Genomic DNA, 20,983 nt, shown 5'->3' with positions numbered 1-20,983 from the left:
ATGCTTGTCAGCATTAAACTTTCAAAAAGGAGAATTTACTCACCTCTTTCCTTAAGAAAAACCTAGGATTTTTTCCTTTCAGTGAACATCTATAAAATTGTTCTTTTTCACCTGTATGCAAAAGTGAGCTTGAAAAGACTGGGGAAAAATAAGTCTAATATTGTAAAGATAAAAATTTAAATGGATTTATTTTCAGCATATTTTAACAGAATATAGCTCAAGGCCAGGAAAAGTAAGAGATGTGCAAGCACCATGCAGCCTTTTTAATAATAAGATCACATCACTGTCTTAGGATGTCACAGCACAGAAAACTCTAAGGGCCGTATCTTTTCACAGATAAGTACAAACTGCTCCAAGCAATTAACGTTAATTAATGTTACTAATTAAAAGTCTAGACAAGCCAGACCTCTCTCCCTGGAATGTTTTTGCCAAACAGTTAATACCTGCAGACTTCAGTCTTGGTGATGGTCTAGTAACACTTGACAAGTTCTCCTGAATAAAGCACTTAGAGCTTGTTGAAGCTTTGTGTTAACTTTGCACCTGCACAGGGCCCCCAGGCTCCAGGAGGCCATGTGGATCAAGTGCTCCTACAACTGGGGTTAGTCATCTGTATCAGAATCACAGCAGACTCCCTCATAACAAAGTCTCTTTTTTGTTGTTAATTAAGACAGTACCAAAAAAATAAAGTTACTTATTCAGTCATGAGGGCTGAATGCTCCCAGTAGGTAGCCTTTTCACAATTCAGTTTCCCTGATGGGGCTCGAAGAGGAAATGAAACAACAAATTGTACTCCTGATGATCTAAGCAGAAGCTGCAATTCCACAGAGAGTCCTGCTAGGTCAATTAGTTCATCATGCTAACAGAACAGCAATCCAGCAAGCAGTGTCTCACCAACAAAGGTTTGAAAAAGTGAAGTTCAATGCCCAGTTGTGAAGCAGTCTCCAGTAGATACTATTGTTAGGTTCAGCGAAAGCACATTTACTGAGTATAAAAGTAGGGCAGCAGCACTGAAAAGCCAGGGGGATATTCCCGTACTGCCAGATTCATTCATGTGAATGCAGCAGAAGCAGTCCACCTTTGTAAGATCTCTAATGAACGCTCCTTGTACAAAAGAAGTTCATCTCATCAAAATGTTATTGAAGAGGTAAGTACCTTTAAGCAAGCATTTCTCTGAAAAGTCAAAGTGCAGTGCTGCACCTGTTGTTTTTTATCTTTTTAAAGTGTTTCAATATTCTAAAACCTTAGTATTATTTCATGTTCTGTGATTATTGCATAGTATTGTTTTACAAACGTGGGAAAAATAATTAATAGCACTTTTTCTTACAGTGCCATCCAATAATACTGTAATGTAATAGACAGCATTTAAATTTCATTTTCAAAGCAGCACTTAGAGCAAATTATGCACCTGTGCTAAGCTATTTGCCTTTATATTTTAAACAAGAACTGGATACTTCAATGCTTATTTTATAAATTGCAAGCACTGTTATTTATGCCAGAAGAATATGTTTCAAAAGAAAAGATGGTCTAACAGACTGTTTAAACTCCAAACTTTCATCTATAATCCTGTGAATGTCCTCAAAATTTTCAAGTACCCATTTTGTTTTCTTAATTTACAGAATTTGAATTACAGAACTCATTTTTACCAACCTCACAGTGGGACTCTGGGATTAACAATTATTTTGAATTTGGGAACAGAAATGACTAAAAATTCCAGGCAGCTGTACTCTTTCTGCCTGCATATATTGAGGCAAAAATAGCTGTTTTACCCAAGCAGGTCAAACGTAAGGTAGGTAAAGTAGCAGACTGTTGTCAATCCTGTTATGTTTATAGGCAACTACTGTGTTTGCTTCTGCAAAGCCATTTCAGATATTCCAAGGTTTTGCAAAAATAACAAAAAAATAACATTTATACTTTTTTGCTATACACTGGTCACAGTTGTAAACTAGGAAGTTGTGTAAAGAAAAGCAGATGATTCGGTTCTAGTTTACTTTTTGCTATCAGCTACTGCAATATTAGACCTTGGTGCTTTATTTACAGAACTCCCCACTGACAAAAGATAGTGCTGCATAATGAATACACGAATGCATTTCCAGAGCACATTTTGAAAGCTGGTTATGGAAAACACCTTCTGGCTGCAATATTTGAATGTACTGTATGCTGACAGTCAGTAGGGACAACAACACAGATGTGCTTTGTTTGGCTCCTAATGGATTCAATCCCAAAGAGCATTAAAAAGAGAAGGAAGAAAATTCAAGCTTTACCTTTTTATGAAACTCTGATCATGCACTTTCTTTCTCTCTGGCCATGTGGGTTGAAATAGGATGGAACAATAATACAGTATATTTATGAGATAATGCATTCTTGTTTCTTCAGAAAGAATGATTAAAGCTACCATTTCTATTCACATAAAATTACCTTTAGATTATTATATTTAATTTTATGGCCTTAAGAATAGATTTAATTTTAATTTAAAAGCATGCACTGAAATATTTAGGTAAAGACTATTTGTGTTGTCTGCCTAGAAATAATACTTTGATTGTTTATCAGTCCTGTAGAGGTTTTAGAATTCCCATTTCATTTAATTAGCTTATTTTATTTTAAAAAGCCATTATTTACTTGCAGCATCTTGAAATAATTCAAGCATTTCTACAGAGCAATTATGTGTGACTGTTTAAACAAAGTCACAGAAGATGATGCATCCTAAACGCAGCACTAGCAGTTAGAGTATGAATAGTTATGCTGTTGTTGGTAAGACTGTTATATAGAAGATAGATACCAAAGCAGGACCTTTTACTCTGGAAATCTGCTTTTTGATCCAAACACAACCAGAATATCACCACATAGATTTCATAAATTATACAGCTGTTCTGATACAAAGCTGAAACTAGAAAAGAGGATAACCTGATGGGAGAAACTGCTGATGATCACATTCCAAATGTCGACTGCTAAGACAATTGTTGTTTAGAACAACTCTTACCTTTCAAAGAGGAAACGATACTGACTTCAATCCCTTTGTAGGGTGCTCTGGCAGGAGAACTGAAGTGACAGCACACACAAGATGGTAAGCAGAAGGTAAACCTGAGCTAGGCTACACAAGGTTAGCTCCTAAGCTTATGTGTTGTAACACTTTATTTTACGTTCCTAGGCACCATGCTCTGCTGACAACTCTAAGAGACTATGTCAGATGGGACTGAGAACACAATCCAGGAGTGCCTCACATGGATCAGTCAAGAGTATGTAAATATAATTCAAACATCATAATCACAGTCCTAAAGTTTTCCACCTGCCAGCAAAGATGCAGAATTAATGCCACAGGAACCTGTGTGAAACATCTTGCTAATAGCAAGTTATACGAATAATTCATATCAGTTGGTTTTGTTTACATGCATAAATACTGATATCTGATCTTTTTTCATACACTGTACTAAAAAGTATGGCAAGTGGAGTCATAACCCCAAGTTGGTTCAATTCATCCTGATAGAACCAGTTCTTCTCTTCAACTAAAAAAAATCAGTACACAAAACCACAAGTTCTCTTGTCTACTAATTCTCTTAAATTTTCCCAGGAGGAGGAGAGATTCCGGAAACTATAAAAAGGCTGCTGTCCTTATTGTAGGAACATGAAAGTGTCCCTTACAACTGATGATACTTCCATATGACAGCTGCCAGGGGCACTAATTATTGCCCTATAGTCTTCACATCTGTGTGCCTATTAGCAATTATTAGCTCACCAAACTTCAGATGATTGCTTTATTTCTACCTACAATAGATTCCACATTCAAAGAGTTCGTATACGAACCACTCAAACAATGGTTTGAAAACGTCTTTCATAAATTTCAGACCATCATTCAATTGAACTTGGCATCATTTTAAATGACAGTTAAATCCTGCAAGCGGATAGCTGCTCTAAATGACCAGATAATCACACAATGTTGGCCACTTAATTAGAAAATGCTTTAGATCTTAGATTTTCTGCTGTTTAACGATGACCACAATCCACCTGATTGTGGACTTCAAATTCAGTTTAACATACAGAGAAATTGTACGTAAGGAATGCAAACATGACGAATGCCCCCATCAATGGACATCTCATGAAAATAATTCTTGTAAAAACATCCTGTCTGATGCACTCGTCAGATCAGTTGACAAAGATAACAGCATTAATGCAACGGACTTCTGTAAACTCTGTGTAACACAAGCAGTGATATTACTTTGACCTGATGTGTATAAAAAAAAAAACCCAAACTCTTCTGAAAATACACTATTTCTGGTTCCAGCATTTCTAAATACTCTGTTAAAAAATCTGAAGAGAGAAAACTAAATTTAATGTAATCTAGAAAGCAGGCTCTATAATGGCAATTCTTCAGATGTTCGAATTGAGTACTCAGCAGAAGTTTCAAAGGTTAACTGAACACTGACACTATGAAAAATTTAAAAGATCCTATACTTAGAATCTGAAGATAGATAACCCATAGAAAGGAAAGTACATTTTTAACAGTAAACAATAAATAGAAACTGGAAAACCTACTGGGGAAAAAGCAGCTTTTCATGGAGTCTTTACATGAACAAAGCTTCTCTTTTTATAAAACTTCTTTTTAACATCCCTTTTCAAAACACGCTGAAAACTACTTAGGCAGTTAAGAACTTTCTTCTAGCTGATTCTGAGACTTCATGCTTCTTGCCTAAAATGTCCAGTAAAATTGCCTTGTATAGACGACCAGCAGTGGACATATAATGAAAAATGCAATCAATGTCTTACAAAAAATGTAAAAATTTTGCCAAAATGTATTATTTGTCATGTTTTTTAATTTTTGGAGAAATACGGCTAGTGGGATTTCACTTGGTATCAGATCTTCTCTGTTTTCCTGTCTGCTGGATGTCCATATCACACAGTGTCCCTATTGTTCACACAAGCCATTTAATGCATCAAGAATATTGTGATGGTTCTTGGATGAGTCAGTACATTATACTTATTTACTTTAAGAACGGGCTGAAACTGACATAAATGACAGCTTGAATAAAGATACGAATTCATAATGTAATCTAGAAAATACCTGCCTTTGTTACATGATTATCATGCTACTTATGTTTACAAAATACATTTTAAGAAAGAAGCTAGAATTAGCAATATTTTTTTAATTTAAATTGGTATTTTCAGTTTTGAGCAAAAAGCACCTCCACAAAATTAGGTGTGTCAGAGTAGAAACAGAAAAGAAGCGAAAAGCGATGTAAAACCTCAATATAATCTACACTTTCTGCAGCTATCAAGGAAGCAGAGTAACAATTGATGTTATTTTTATTATTTCAATGCAAATAATCTGGGCCACTGGATATGCCACAGGTCCTTTCTTCACACTCACCTCAACAAAGTCTACCTGCAGTCAACGACAGAAACACACAACCATGTAATCCGCTCCCTTGCCATCTTCAGATAGCTTTACCATATAAAATTTGTAAAACCTCCCTTCTCCTTGATTTTCATATATGTACTTGTATTCTCCTTTTACTACAATATACTTAGAATTCTATTAAAAGAATTAAGTAGATTACTACTTTTCAGAAGCACCCACACTGCCTTTCAGGAAAGGAAACAGTGAATTTATCCAAAACTTTTTACAAGATATTTTTAAAGATGCAGAAGAAAAAGAAATCTAATATTTTTAAAGAGTCAGAACAAAATGCTAAGCACAAATACTAAGTAGTGTTTTAATACAGAAGTGTCAAAATACTTTTAGAATTCAGAAATGTTTGTGAGTGAAGCATTGCTGAACAGAACACTACACTAGTTCTTTTATTCTATGCATAAGTATCCCCTGCAGTGCCATAGCAACTTTTTGATGTATTTTTCAAAAGGTTTTTCAACTCAACCTACCAGGTGGTTTTAGGAACTCAAATTCATGTGCTGAAGCTGTGTGCCAGCAGTTATCAAAGAAACCGTGGGATGCATCCTAATGTTCTTACTGTGCGATCAGTCTGTTTCTACACTTGCATCTGTATGTATGTATATTTTCATATGCATGGTCCAAATCTTGTGACACTGCAAATGAAATGGTGTAGCATTTTACAACATTTATGTACATAGCAGTGTCTCACCAACTGAAGCTGTTAAATGGAAAAGATTAACTGAATTCATTGGAACAATTTGAAAGGTAGGCTTTTCAGTTTCTGCTGGTCTAAGAATAATACGCTTTCCAAAAAGACGTAAAGTTTGAGTTAGCTATAAAACATGTAGTTCAATGGAGTGTGTCATATTCCTATTTCCACACCACGGGAGGTTTGACTAAGTTAAGTGTTTATTTACTTCAGGTATGTGGTATATTGAGAAATGTGCCAGCAGACATGAGTATTTATGCATAGAAATTACAGCAAATTCTCTGACTCTGTCTGTGTTTTCTTTCTATCAAGAAATGGAAAAGAGGGAGACAAAAAATTCTGAACTGATTTTCCTCCAGTAGGGGAAGTGGCTGGAAGATTATCTCTGCTCTCTAGTTTCAAATAGTCTGTTCTTAAACAGAAAAAAAGTTCGATATTTTCTTTCTCTCTACCTGAAGTAGCCTTTGTAGCAAATGGCAACTCAGTGCCTTTCCTAGCCATTTGAATTAGGCGGTCATTATGTATAACCACAGAAGGGCAGTATGAGAGACAAACCAGAACTCGAGATGAGATGATGCCATGAGATGTAACGAAGAATGGGGCTAACCCATCCTTAATGGGAAACCCAAAATAGAAATTTTAGGCAAAACCAAAACTGAATATACTTATCAGCAAAATTTATTAACTCTAAAACAGGTTACAACATATATTAAGAAAGTGGATGTTATATTAACTGAGGCTTAAGTGCATCCTTATTTAAATCATTAAAAGAAAAACATCAAGTAGTCTAGTATTTTTTTCTCAAGGTCATGTAGTTACCTGAGCTTCCAAAAAACTCATTTATAGACATTAAAACATTAAAGACACTAAACATTAAAGGAAACCCTGGTCTTTATGCTCTATGACTGGATACTGATCAAGTTACAGAACCTGATTATTACTATGTACTTGTAATAGATTGTAGTATCTAGTCACAGCCAACAATCACTTCTCATAACAACAGATATCTAATTCTCCTTGACTTTAATCTGAAGAGGAATGGGGATAGGGAAAAGCTCTGTGATGCCATGTGAAGCCAGTGCAGTTTGTAAAGCTTCTTGTTGCTTACTCACCATAGATTCAAGAAACTGAAAAACTGGGTAAATCCTGTAATACTGCGATCTGTGGTACAGAATAAGGCACCTGTAAAAGCAGTAGTAACCAGACCAGGCTAAATTCTGAAAGTCTTTCTCCAGCAAAAAAAAAAAAAAGTAAACTCAGCTGCTTGAATTTCTTAGAAAATAGCTCTCAGTGAAGCTACACCTCTGTGTTTGCACTTGAAGTTTTAACTGTTGAAAACTATGGTTAAGCATCTGGGATCAAAATTTACTGCAGCACCAATGTAAGGCTATATGCCAACTGTGTCTTTGCAGTTTCACCAGTTGATACAAAAATCCTTCATTTTAATTTATCCAAGTAGTTCAGTTCAATGACCAGCTCATCTAAAGCTAGATGATTAGAAAATACTTCTTTGCTTCCAAAGCTGCATAAATTTTAGATGCTGGAGGACAGCACTTACTAGCTTTACAAGCTCTACAGGACAGAGTATTCAGTATACAAAGCACTATGAATAAAACACATTTTTTAATGTTTATTTTCTTTGTAGAGCTAGTATACAAGTTTCTACTAATAAATACAATGCTTAAAAGCTAGCTTTCTGCATTTTAATCCAAGTAATGGTTTTTTTCAAATGCATTACAATCATGTGTATCTACTAAATGTATGCAGAGTTCTTGTATCGATTTTGCCAAAATACGTAAAACTGCAAAGATTAAATTCAGTGCTAAATTTGAGATCATCAGGTCTGAACTACTACTGTCAACTAGTTTCAAGTGAGACAGACAAAAACACACTAGAGAATAAAGCCTCTACCTGTAATGGCAAATAATACCACTCAATCCCACTCATCTGCCAACCGTGCTGTCTGTTGTTTCGGGCAATTGCCCATATGAGTTCTACCTCTTGCCCAGGTTCACTAATGGTCTTCAAGTATTTTCTTCCGTCACTGTAACACACATTGTCATTTAAGACTAATGACAAAGACTTCATGAAAACTGGTTGAAGGTTGGTGTAAGCATGTGTAGCTGACATAGGGGAATCTCCACAGAATCTCAGTCAAGAAAGAAATCTGCTTGCGACTATCAAAGTTGGTTTTTGCCTGCAGTCAGCTCATCAAAGCTGCAAAGCCAGAAGGCAGTTTGGAGGCCATACTTAGTGTAAGAGTAATGATTTCTGGATAGATAATAATTTGAGGTCCATGAGGGTGTGCTCCAGAGTCAGGCTGAGTAATTAGATCAAAAAAAACCAACCTCTTTTAAGCCTCCTCCCAGTGTTCTTATCTGTGGACAGTCACAGTGGCTTACAAAGCAGTGTGGAACAGGAAAATGGAAAAATCTAATGCAAACCATGACTACTATAATTCTTAAGAAAGAAAAATCTAGTTATGGTTAGCAGAAAGTACTCTGAAGGCTTATGAGGAAGTGTAGGCAGAAATAAAAAATTGAAAGCTGTGCACTATATTGTTTGTACAATAAAAGTACCATTAGTTTAGCAAAAAAGCTTAAATAGGATTAATTAGAAGTTATAGCGGTTCATTTCCACTTACAACAGGACAGAGGCAGGATGATTTTTTTCTTAATTTTAGCAGACTTTCTACCTTACAGCTCCCCTTAGCTTAACATCAATCCTGATGAGCACTTCCACATGGAATCATTTAATTCAAATACTACAGCATATTGTGTAACATATGCTCTGAAACCAAGCCATAATTTTTTTTTTTACGTAACACTAAAGGCAGCACACGTGTACACACTTCTCACATATGTTCTAAAACTAGAAGTCGAAAATTACGTACCCCCACTTTCCCTTTTTCGCTAATATATCATCTGGATAGTTATGAATACACAACACTAATTAACATATAATTCAGAGACATTTAGAAGCAGCTCAGGATTATCTCCTTCCAAAGAGATAATATCCTTTACCTTGCTTTTTAAGAAGCCAGGAGAATGAAACAGGCACATTAGAAATTCTCAGTATAAAAAAAAAGTTGGTGAGAAACAATCTTCCAATATTTATGTTTCACTATTATGCCACAAATACACATGCACCTACGATAAAAATAGTAGTATCCAAAATAATACTTACAGAATTATATTAACCTCTGTTCTGAGAGTGCAAAAGACCCTAAGATTCATTTCAGCTTCATTTATATAGGAGGGGGGAAAAAAAAAAGATCTAAAGATCTCTCTGCATTGGATGAATTTCACAGCTATGTAATTTTTTCAAGTATCAGTCTTGAAATCCTATTCTTGCCTAAATCATTGGAAATATATAGAGATGTATACAGTCTATATGTACATCTGTGCATACAGATATCCACAATCACCATCAGTTCAGGTTTTACTTGAGTAATGAAAAGCTTCAGAAACAGACACATGGATGCACAAAAATAGCTCATCTGCATGTTTACAGAATGTTAATAAAGACACCAATTGTTAAATTGAGATCTACTAATTTGCAGCTTTTGTTTAATAACAAACAAGAGGCCAAAGTTTCATGCTTTGCTTAATCCAGTCTCACTGAGGACTGTTCCCCACAGCGTCCACCCATGTATGTACAGCCATCTCCCCCACATCCTCTCTAGCAAACATGCAGCCTGTCCAACCAGGCTGCTGATCCAGAGAAAAACTAATCATGTCTTTCTTTTGGATGTGCCACCTTCTGAGTACCAGGAACACAGGCACAGGCTTGGGAAGTGAGAGGAACACCACCTTTTAGAAGTAACACGTCTTCATTTTTGGATCTACCACCATGGGAAATTACATTCCCAGCAAAACTGAAGCAAACAGCAGACAAAATCTGGCCACAGGAATAAGTGATAGTAAATCATATGAACACAGGATCAACTACAATTATGTGCTAATGCAGACTGTGCTCATAACTTTATCCACTGAAATGCTATTCATAAAACCATGCATTAGAAAAACATCATCCACTGTGCTTCAGGACCACACAGAGTTACATCTTTTCCTTCCTGAAATCAACTGTAAACCACATTATTCAGGTAATACTAGCAGCCTTAATTCTCCCGTGTGTGCCTAACTTGATCCAGCTTTTACCATGCTTATGCCTTGTTGTCAGAACCTCTAACAGATTTTCTGGGGGTTTTTTTGCATTATTACCTACAATGTGTGTTGTGAACTGTTAATATCAATAAGCTAGAACAAAATACCACATTATCTTTGACCCCTGAGTGTCTGGATTTAAGCCAGTATACTCATGGGAAAGACTTTATGGAATAATCAATACAGGAGTAAAGACAGCATGGTATCTCCTCCAGAGGAGAAAACAGAGGGCACCCAGCAATTTAAAAACCATTCCAGTAACAAGAAAGGAAAACTAAAGTGGAAAAGGAAACCCAAAACACATCCTGTCAACAGAGCTCCCAGAGGAGTAGGAGACAAATCCACAAGTCTAATTTTTGCTACGCAGCTGAGATACAGTAACAAGCTGTCTCTAAGCTCTCAGTGCTCCCCATCAGCTAGCTACAGAACAAATGTAGTTGTTCAAAACAATCCAAGATACATCAAGTGCATAGTGACCAAGTATCCAGTGACATCCGATAGGATCAGCTACCAGCTTCTGCTGTTGAAGGAGCAAGCAGCATGTCCTCTTCCAAACCCAGGCAGGTTAGCCCCTAGGAGCAGAATGACCTTTCTCCCTTTTAACAAACCTGCTCCCAGCTCTAATCCCTGCCCACATCCACAGCACTGACAGTGTGTACACAAGAACACAGTTACATCACCACTACTGCCCTACCTATTAAAAACAGAAAGGTCATTAAACTGCTCATGTAACATGCACACAAAATAAATCTGTGAAATTATATTAAATCTTATCAAATTATTCTGAATATAGAAATACACCAGGATGACAACAGTCATTAAAGGCTTCTAAATACAGAGAGGATCACAAGGCAGTAAAATAACTAACTTCAAAACCATTTGGCTTGTTAACACATACTGTTAGTAACTTTATTCTGCTTTGTACTTGCAGAGTTGAAAAAGGGAACACTACGATGAACTGTCAGAACCTACAACAGAAAAGCATGGGAATGCTGCATAGGAGGCTTCATCCTTACTCCAAATAAATTGTGACACAGCAACACTGATTTTAGTGGGCTCAAGGTGGGATCCCAGTAAGAGTTCCTGTCACCGTTGACTCAAATCAGAACTCAGTCACTTTGCTTAAAGCAAAAAGCTGGTGTTCAAGCATCCCAGAAGCCTTCCTCTCCACAGTAATGAATTTTTCAGGGACATTTTCCAGGTAAATATACTGTTCAAGCTATACTCCTTTTCATAACTCTTTCAAAGAACAACCAACTTTCTGTATACATACAATTATAATCTTCCTATGCCTTTTTAAAAATATCAGTCTTAGATACTGAAAATATTCTGCAGGATTTAAATATACATCATAAATTATTCAAGGTGAACCCAATTCTAAAAATAAACATAATTACAAAACATTGCACTCCATGTATACTTTAACATAATTTCTCGAGAGTTACACTTTCAACACATGCAATATCTACACAAGATGGGTGAATTAGAAAAAAACCAAAACAAAACACAATGCTCACTTCTCTGATTTTGGCCTCATGTTTAAACAATCATTACCGATTTTTGTCATTTAAAGATCTAAACTCCTAAGGAGGTACAAGGGAAATATCCAGTACTCACATGTAATCATCACTCAAGTAAGGATTTAACAAACTGTATTCCAATGATTTGAGGTCCCAGTACAATGAACAAACAAAATGAAATTATTAACGGAGCTTTCACAGTTATTTGTTAATTAATCACTGCATTCAGAGATGAAAACTAATGCCACAGGACATTACCAGAATACTATATCTGATGCATATGCATCATTTTTTTTCATAGATTCCTTGTGGCAGCGCTACCTTTTCAAATCCTGCTCATGTTTCATATCACTGCACACCAATGCACAACCACAATTGTGCTATTCTTTGTACATACTAAAGGACATAGATAAAGTCTATGCAGTAATCTTCTGGTATTTTTTTAATATTACAAATTGTAGAAGGAAAAACCCCACTGTGATCACTGAACCATGTCATGATCCTTCCTAGGAAATATCTGCAGAGATAAAGATAACACAAACTAACTTTTAGAAATCAGATGAGGGACACAGCTATCATAACAATGGTAGCTGAGTTCAAATGCTTAGTCTACAGGGAATCAGAATATAGCATACTCTACAAATAATTTTTATTTCTTTATTTAATCCAAGTGGAAATAGTCTTTTCAAGCCTCCACTTGAAGCTGAGGGAAAAAAAAAAAAAGTAGATATGACTGATGGTTTTAGTGACCTTTGGATTTTCAGAGACATGCAAATCAAAAGATAGTTCCAAGATCTCTATCCAAATTAAGAGATGATTTCTGTGCTAAAACAAAACAGGTTTCGTCATTGTCAACAGCAACTTAGGAGCAATTTGTACTTAAACATTATTATGTTGGAGACCAGTAACTTGCAGCAGAAGCATAGGATTCTGTCTTCTACATACTTTTTGAGATCTGATGACACACCAGCTTGTGTAGAAGCTCTGCCTGACTGCTTTTGTAAGCAAAAAGTGGAATGGAAAAAGCAGTTGATTGATTCTGATTTCCAAAGCATGTTTTCTCCACAAGCTTATACCCTGAAAATGCAAGATCTCCAGGAAGAACATATAAAGTTGCCAATCTGAGACATTTTTATATGAAAAGCCCAGGGGAGGTGGGAATTAAGCAACCATATAAATGTGTTTGTACACTTACAGACAGTCAGAATGAGCATACTGGTAAATATGAATAGTTGGATCTATACTACTTGACTCTGAGTTGTGCTGTACATGTGTGTGTGATTAATGCAGTCATAGAAGATGTGACATGAGAAATAAGATGCAAGTAGTGAATGAACTTATTGGCATAAAATGACAAAAAATATTTTAGTTTCCTGTAAATATTCTAAAATGCCTAATAACTACAATCTGGTCTTTGTTTATATGTATTACCATAAATTAGAAATGGTTTGCCTCAGCCACGATTATATTGACCATCTCTGATTCAAATCCAAAAGCTACACAAAAATCTGGTTTAATATCTTAACCTTTCACCTTTATTAATACGGAACTTTATATTATAGAGGTGATTTTTTTTAATGCATCTCCATCAGTATATATATAGATGCATACATATAAGCAGTTTGAGGGGGTTTTTCCATAGTACTAACAAAGTCCTCTGTCAGCAGCAAGAAATCGGTGCTTAAAAAATAAATAAATAAATAAAAGATACATAAATTTGAGTTTTGAAATCACTTCCATATTGAAAAGGTTGCATTATTCTGTTTAGAAGCACGTATTTGAATAAAGTTTTCAATTTGCTAAGTGAAATGCTTCCACTTTGCAATCTTTTCCTAATAAAGGATACAGATAGATCATGAGCAAAACCCGAGCTGCCCATTATGTGCCTGGGACTCCTACTGACTGACTCGTTAATGACTGTACCTAAAGGAACCTTCTTTAGTGACCAAAAGGAGATCACTTTCTTGAAGAAAAAAAAGTGTCATGAGCAGAGAAGTTAGTACAAGTTTTCAAAACCTTCAGCAAGGAAGGTTATATCTGTTTACATAGAACATGTGAAGGCCTTCAGGAGAAAAGATTAAAAAAAAAGATTAAAAAACCCATCTCAAATTATATACATGTGAAGTCCTTTTGCTTAAGCATTTCTATTTACTTTCTGCCTTCTTTCCTGAAACTACGGTGTCATGGGTTTCAAAACTGTCATAGAAGTCTGTGACATATGTATGGAGCAATATTGTAGAAAAAATTATTTTTTTCTTAATTTCTTTGTAAGATGTCCCATGCACACTTAAAAAGCAACTTACAGCTGTCTCCCAGTGCTTCACAGCCTTCATGAATATATAAACAATGTATTTAAGATCTGAGTAGATGATCTAAGAGCTAAAACAAAGCATGAAGCAGGAAAAAACCAAACTGCATCTCATGTTACTGTGATGCTGAAGAGGCCTCTTGGCTATCTGAAGCATTCTGCACATTATTAAATTTGAAGATGTTTTGTCAATAGAGTTTGCTGATAACAACGGCAGGAGATGCCTGGTGAAAGGACTTGTACTATGTTTTTAACAGTTTAACTGATGCTGCTCTAGGTCTATTGCAAATAATGAAATTTTCACTGGTGAAAAGGCATTGGTTCCCCCCCCGCCAAGGAGAAGCAAGAAGCTCAAGTCCTATAAGAAGACTTACCCTCATCTCATAGACGTTGCTGGAGCTATGTCAATTGATACAATTTAACAATCTATGTTTTCTTCACTGTCTTGTTTTTCCTTTTTTTACCTTACGGTGCAAGAGTTTTCAGATACAAAATTGCTTTTAAACCCAAATTATATTTTTGGGGTAGAGCTTATCTCTTCTGTCAAACTTTTCATCACATTGTTATAATGTTTTGTAAGGCTGCCAGATACACACAGAGATGAAGATCACACAAACCTCAGACAATTAAGCATTCTTTAAAATACCATTAAATAAATTAACTTAAATTGACTTTGAGATAACTATAAGACAAAGATCCACCAATTAATATCAGGTATCAGGCCCTTTCTGATTCGCTTGTTCACTCTTCATCAGAATGAAATAAGTTAATAATTAGTTTAAGTGTTCTTAGTAAAAAAAAAAAAAAAAAAAAAAGAGAGAAAAGTCTTCCATGTTCTTTCTATGATCCTGAAACACAGTCTCACAGATATAAAGCCAAAGGGACCACTGGTCTCATCTCTCACTCCTTTCCATCACCATCCTCTGTATTTGCTTGCAAATTGTATAATCCTAAGGAGAAATGCCACTAACAATCTTGATTTTAAGTGCAAATCTATTTAGCCTTTTAAAACTCAGCTTGCTTACTGCAACTTCCTAGTGTTTCATTATGTATTCAAAAGCACAGAGCTCCTCAGCAAAGTACTCAAAAACATCGATGCAAATAATCTGCATTTGCAGATTAAAAATTACTACTTCCAGCAGCTGTATCTTACCCCCATCCTCAGTAATCAATGAAATGAAAATCAGGTTGTGATCAACAATGATTTTTTAGTGTTTAATGAACAAGATAATACATTCTCATTTGGGATTTGGTAGGTAGTAACAACCATTGGCCACTGTTTTAATATGATCTGTAACCATTTAAAGCACAGATTCTTGCACTTTTAAGATTATTTGCATCTGAACTGTCTGTGACTTCTAAACATGCAATGTCATTTTAGATTTAGAAAGCCACTTGCTGTGTCATTTGCTGACTCTATTCTGGGTCTCCGTATACCATGAGCATTAAGTTTTGCCAGGACAGAAAGATCACTTACAAAGGAGCTGGGATGTGAGGAAAAGAGTCATCTCTTTTTGTTTTGCCCCAAACCAGTTTTCAAAAGCAGAAGCAGCCAAAAACTGCTGCAGAGCAAGCTCACATGAAATAAACTCCTGGCCCCATTACAGTGTTAAGAAGCACAAAAAGACAAAATGAATGTGTCTAGCCTCTGTAAGCTTTTTATCAATGGCACTGACCTACTCACTGTTGAGCAGGTCGATGACGACTGGGTGATGTAACAAAAAGTCAATCATCATTCCCAAACTTTCCTCCCACCCCAGAATTGCTGGTAAAGAGGTTTGCTAGTTAACAGGCATGCTAACAAAACATGGTTTTTTTAAAATATTGATATGAAAAATTAACATACAATAGCCATGATCTGGAACAGAAACAACATTAGGGTTAAAGAAAACTGGATTTTGTTGGCACAATGTATAGAGCACAGAACTAAGTGCTGATTAAGCAAATTAATCACTTATGTAACCAGGTGGAACTTTAACTATGGAGCAATAAAACCACCCTATATAAAGGCAAAGGCATTCAGGATATCCAGTAATTCAAAAGACTGTTAATCTTCAAACTTGATAGTTAGAATGAACCTCCCCTCTTTAAACCCTAGAGGTTAGATATAGCTCATACGAACTGCTGAAATGAGAAAATGCAAGGCATGTATTAAATATCCCAGAGGCAGCAGTACTTACTCTTCTAACAGGCATTCAGACTCACTCTTTATACCTGAATGCTCCAGTGACCTCTTTGTGTGTGCTATACTAGATGGTATTTCTACCATGACATCAACAACTATATATTATCCTTCCTTTTCTCTTCCTAGGTAGACTCTAATTTTCTGCACTCAATACAGATTAATCTGTTAACCTTTTTCTAAAATGGTTTTTATTCTCTTCAGGAAGCAAAACAAGGAAGTATTGAAAATGTGCACTTTTTATATGTTCCAAAGAGAAAAGTTTAAAACAAACAAAAATATACAGAAACTGAAAAAAATTAAGAGTTGCATGGCAGATCAAAACCAAAACGAACAAACATAAAAAACCCCACACAAATATTTGCAGAGGGAAATATAAAATCTAAGTTGAATAGGATGTTTAGTTATGAAAACAAGGAAGCAACAAAAGTCTTTCATTGAGCTTCCAGTCTATGTAATATGGACTGCTACAGAGTAACTAGCCTATGCTTGTTTTATAGTCAGAGAGTAACACAAATCTTTAAGATGCAACAGATCACAACAACTGCAGACTTTCTAAGTATCAGACAAATTATACCCATCATTCATGTATACCTTTGATTCCTTTTTCACTCAAGTGACTTAAAGGGAGCTTAGATGAATAGCACTAAGTCAGATGTCTTCATTGCAGAGAACAACTCTGTTCCTTAGGCTTCATGGGAGCTTGCCTTTCCAATTCAGTAATTAAATTCAGTTGCAAAGTAGAAAAACACTTAGTTATGGAACTTTTATTTGATTTCAATAGGACTTCGACATCTATGGGTCTTAGCGCAACCATGCTTCAAGACCATTAACTTTATCAGCTCATGGACCTGTTCAGGGCTCTGCACATACGGAAAAAAAAAAAAAAGCCAGTACTATTCAACTAGAAAAAAAATGGTAGGAAGAAAAAAAAAAATCAAGTGTTACTACCATTCAGCTGGACTGAACAGAAGTTTTACATTTACTTTAAAGGGTAGAAGAAATGATATATCTAGAGTGTATTAATGACCAGAGGTTCTTGTTCATAACCTGCAGATACAGAAATTCCTTAAATATTTGAGTTCTGATGCACTAAACCTTCTGAATTCTCAAATAAGTTTAACACATTTAAGCTCATGGATATTTATTGCTATTTTTTTTTTAAATCAGTAAAGAAAGTCAGGTCTTAATGTAACAAATTCTCATAGCTGTTTTAGCAGCAGCCAAATCTGAGAAGAAGGCAGATAATTAAAAAAATGCCCTAAAACTCTCTCAAGAGATGATTGGTATTACATCCTATATGTAAAAATAAACCACAGATACTTAAGTATAAAAACATAAAACCTCAGATTTCAAGTGTAAAGGGAGACAGTCCTACATAATTTCTTGCTTAAAGTCAACTCCAGCTCATGTAAGTATCAATACAAATAGTACATCCCTTATTACCTTCACAGGTGATACAATGTCCCATCATGCACAGCTTTCAGTGCAAATAATCACTTACTGCCCAACAACAGAAAAAGATGTTTTATTGGCTAAACGCAGTGTAGCACAGGCAACTGGATCTCACTCCGTAACTGTTAACCCAGCTACTTCCATAAAACTCCTCCATAAACTCACCAGAAAAGTATTTCACTGAGAAACTCAAGAATTTCTTGTCACCAGGCATATATAGATACATATCTGTAAGGATTAGTGAAACAAAATAATCACATTTCACAAATGCTATTCATACTTCTTCCAATCCACAGACTGATCCATCAAAATATTAGTTGACCAATCCTTCTACCCATTAAAAAAACCCACCAAACTGTACACCTAATCAAAAATTAACTGAGCAAAGTTGGAACCAAAATTTCCATCAAAACAGAGTGTGATCATAAGTATCAATGAAATATGTTTTCAAATTTTAACATTAACTGAAGATGCTCGTTTTTAAATGTCATTTAACACCATAATGTAGACTAGTATGAATTTTAAAGATAACCATTGGCTTTCATGAAATGTCTCTATCATTTGCAAATGCAAAAATCTGTCTAAAAGAAAAGCAAATTGAATAATGAAGTGTAATCCAGAACAAAATGTAAGTTTTCCATGTTACAGAAAATGTTGATATTTCAACATGTTTTACATCTTCACATTCATGTTTTGGTAGAACTTCAGAATTGAAAAAAATCCCCAAACTATTCACAAGTATTCTAACATTTCCAGACACCGAACATTTATGAAGTCCTTTATTTCAACATGCAGAACTTCATTTCTTCCCAGGTTTTTGATTTTTTTTCAGGAGTGGCTAATTGCAACATCCAGTGCTGCGGCGAAGGTCCTCTCCTTCAGCAATTTGCTCACCATTACTCACAGACCCATTACTCACAGACCCAGAATGGTGTCATAAACTGAAAACAGTGAAATCTACCAACTGGCTGGGCTGAAGCTGCCACAATGCTCCTTATCTCATCTGATGCAAAGACTAATCAAAAGGGCGCTTCTAAGAAAAAAGGAGAGATGCTTTTTACCACAGTCTTACAGTGACAGACCAAGGGGTAACAGTTTCAAACTGAAAGGGGCAGATTTAGACTGGACATAAGGAAGAAATTTTTTTATGATGAGGGTGGTGAGGCACTGGAACAAGTTGCCCAGAGAAGCTGTGGATGCCCCATCCCTGGAAGTGTTCAAGGCCAGGTTGGATGGGACTTTGAGCAATCTGGGCTAGTGGAAGGTGTCTGCCCATGGCAGGGGGCTTGGAACCAGACGATGTTTAAAGTTCCTTCCAACCCAAACTGTTTAATGATTCTATAGCATTATAGAAACTGTAGATTCTTCCAGGGAATGACAACTGTAGAAGAAAAGGGGAATAAAAACTGAAAAAAAAAAAGGTAGTTTTAACCTAAAAATAATTTCCAAAAGTATCTTTTTAAAATAAACCCAGCCTTTTTAAAAATAATATTTGAGTGGTTTTGATGGGTAACTCATATTTTCAGTGGAACTTTGGAAAAGTTTCATACCATGCTACTGATGCACTTCAACGTTCTGTTATCCATGTGATATAATGATCAATCCATCTCTTTTTAAGCACAGTAATAATACTTTGATTACAATGTTATTCCTAACTCTAATAAAATGTAAAAATATTATTTCTCAACTCACAGTAATTTATCTATTTTTCTGTCTATAACTCTTCCTCCCCTCGCTCTTCCCCCTCTCTATGTTTGTGACAGAGTAGTGCTACCTGACTTCTTAAGCTTTTTTCTTTCAACCACCCTGCAAAAAAATGTAGAGCAAAAGATATGCATGCAGTTGACCTGGTGTTCCTCACATAAACATTACATACACGACTCCTTCTCCTTTTTATTTCTTTAAGAGAAAGGTCTGTGTTTCAGACTACCAGAAACTCTTTCCAAGAATTTTTATTTACATATTCTTAATTTTTCAATTAAGATATGGTCCTATCTGAATTCTTACATAGGTCATTTAAACTTCCAGGAAGCAGATGAAGTTCTTCCTTTTCATGAGTGATTTGGTAGTAGAATGCCTTTTTTAGAGACTTCAGGAGATGAGAAAGTTGTTTCTTTGCTGGATTGGGCAGGAGAAACCTACAACCCATCTTGCCGAATCCCAAGGGAAGTCTTTTCCTGCACCCACTTGCAGCTCAAATGGCCAGGAAACACAAACAGTCACACAAAATAGCAGGAAACCAGCCCAACAAGATTCACAAACAGTCAACTATTTTTCCCCAGTGTCACCCCAAAATATACCCCATTGTCTTCAGCAACTCAAATACCAAATCTGAGATTTTGGATGAGAGTTTCCCAGCCTCCCCTCGCCAGGGCAATATCCTGAGTCTCAAATCTTGCCGCTTTGGCAAGTTACAGAGCCTCAGAGTTTCACAGTACACACTTGGCTACACAAGAACAAAAGAACCCAGGTCAGTAAAACAACATACTTTGATATAATTTCTCGAACACCCTGAATCTTTTGTGTGCCACTAAACAAGTTTCTTCCTAACACATCACTGGTTTCCGCCCCAAAGCAGCCATTTTCTGTGGGGTTTTCCTTGCCACCTATAGAAAGAATAGCAGTTCCTTATTTCCTTTATTTATTTTTTTATTAATTCACAACAGCCTTCAGAAATTACTCTGATAGGAATACTTGCATCTTGTATTATGAACTTACAGAAACTAAAAAAGCCCCAGTGGAAAACAGGTGGCCCCAATTTTACTCATTACTTTGGGACACAACTAAAACTCAAGAGAAAAACAAAACAAAATTAAGAAAACTAGATATAAATTCTTCCAAGTTCATTTTTTTGCTAACATAAGATCTAAAGCAATGATGATACATATATGACCCCATTTCTTTCCTCATGTTCTTTGTACACACTGGCAGATTTTTTTTTCCTTTCTTTAAACCTACACAGTATGCTATACATTATTCAAGCGTTTTACATTATAAAAATATTACCACACATATTGGATTCTGGTTTATAGTATCATGATTGTTTAGTCTGTACAGCTAATAGTTCTCTAACTTTTCTCTCTCACTTAATAAAAAACTTTATCCTAAAGATTTCCTTTTATTTTTAAGTGGAACATTTCATACTCATGAGACATCTGACCGATAGCTATCCACGAAGTTTCACTTCATTTCAGTGTTCATAATATGCATTTTTAGTTGTTTTACATTCACATGCATTTATTTTTTTTTCAACAAATCTG

General features: G+C 35.6%; 1 protein-coding gene and 1 long non-coding RNA gene across 17 annotated transcripts in view; one reads left to right on the top strand and one right to left on the bottom strand.

The window, feature by feature from the left end:
- SLIT2 (slit guidance ligand 2) overlaps window positions 1-20,983 on the bottom strand; it is a 263,667-nt gene that overhangs the window by 155,817 nt on the left and 86,867 nt on the right. The window lies entirely within an intron of this gene.
- On the top strand, window positions 679-19,732 carry LOC139827901 (uncharacterized). Of its 3 annotated transcripts, none has more exons than XR_011739027.1 (4): window positions 679-1,144; window positions 3,146-3,233; window positions 11,190-11,459; window positions 18,556-19,732. It is a non-coding gene; the product is annotated as an uncharacterized lncRNA (long non-coding RNA). The 3 variants fall into 3 exon arrangements; XR_011739026.1 differs by lacking the exon at window positions 18,556-19,732 and adding an exon at window positions 3,019-3,061 and having other exon boundaries at window positions 11,190-13,581; XR_011739028.1 differs by lacking the exon at window positions 18,556-19,732 and having other exon boundaries at window positions 11,190-13,581.

This window comes from Patagioenas fasciata, chromosome 4 (genome assembly GCF_037038585.1).
Source record: "Patagioenas fasciata isolate bPatFas1 chromosome 4, bPatFas1.hap1, whole genome shotgun sequence".
Lineage (NCBI taxonomy): Eukaryota > Metazoa > Chordata > Aves > Columbiformes > Columbidae > Patagioenas > Patagioenas fasciata.
This window is presented reverse-complemented; position numbering and strand designations above follow the sequence as displayed.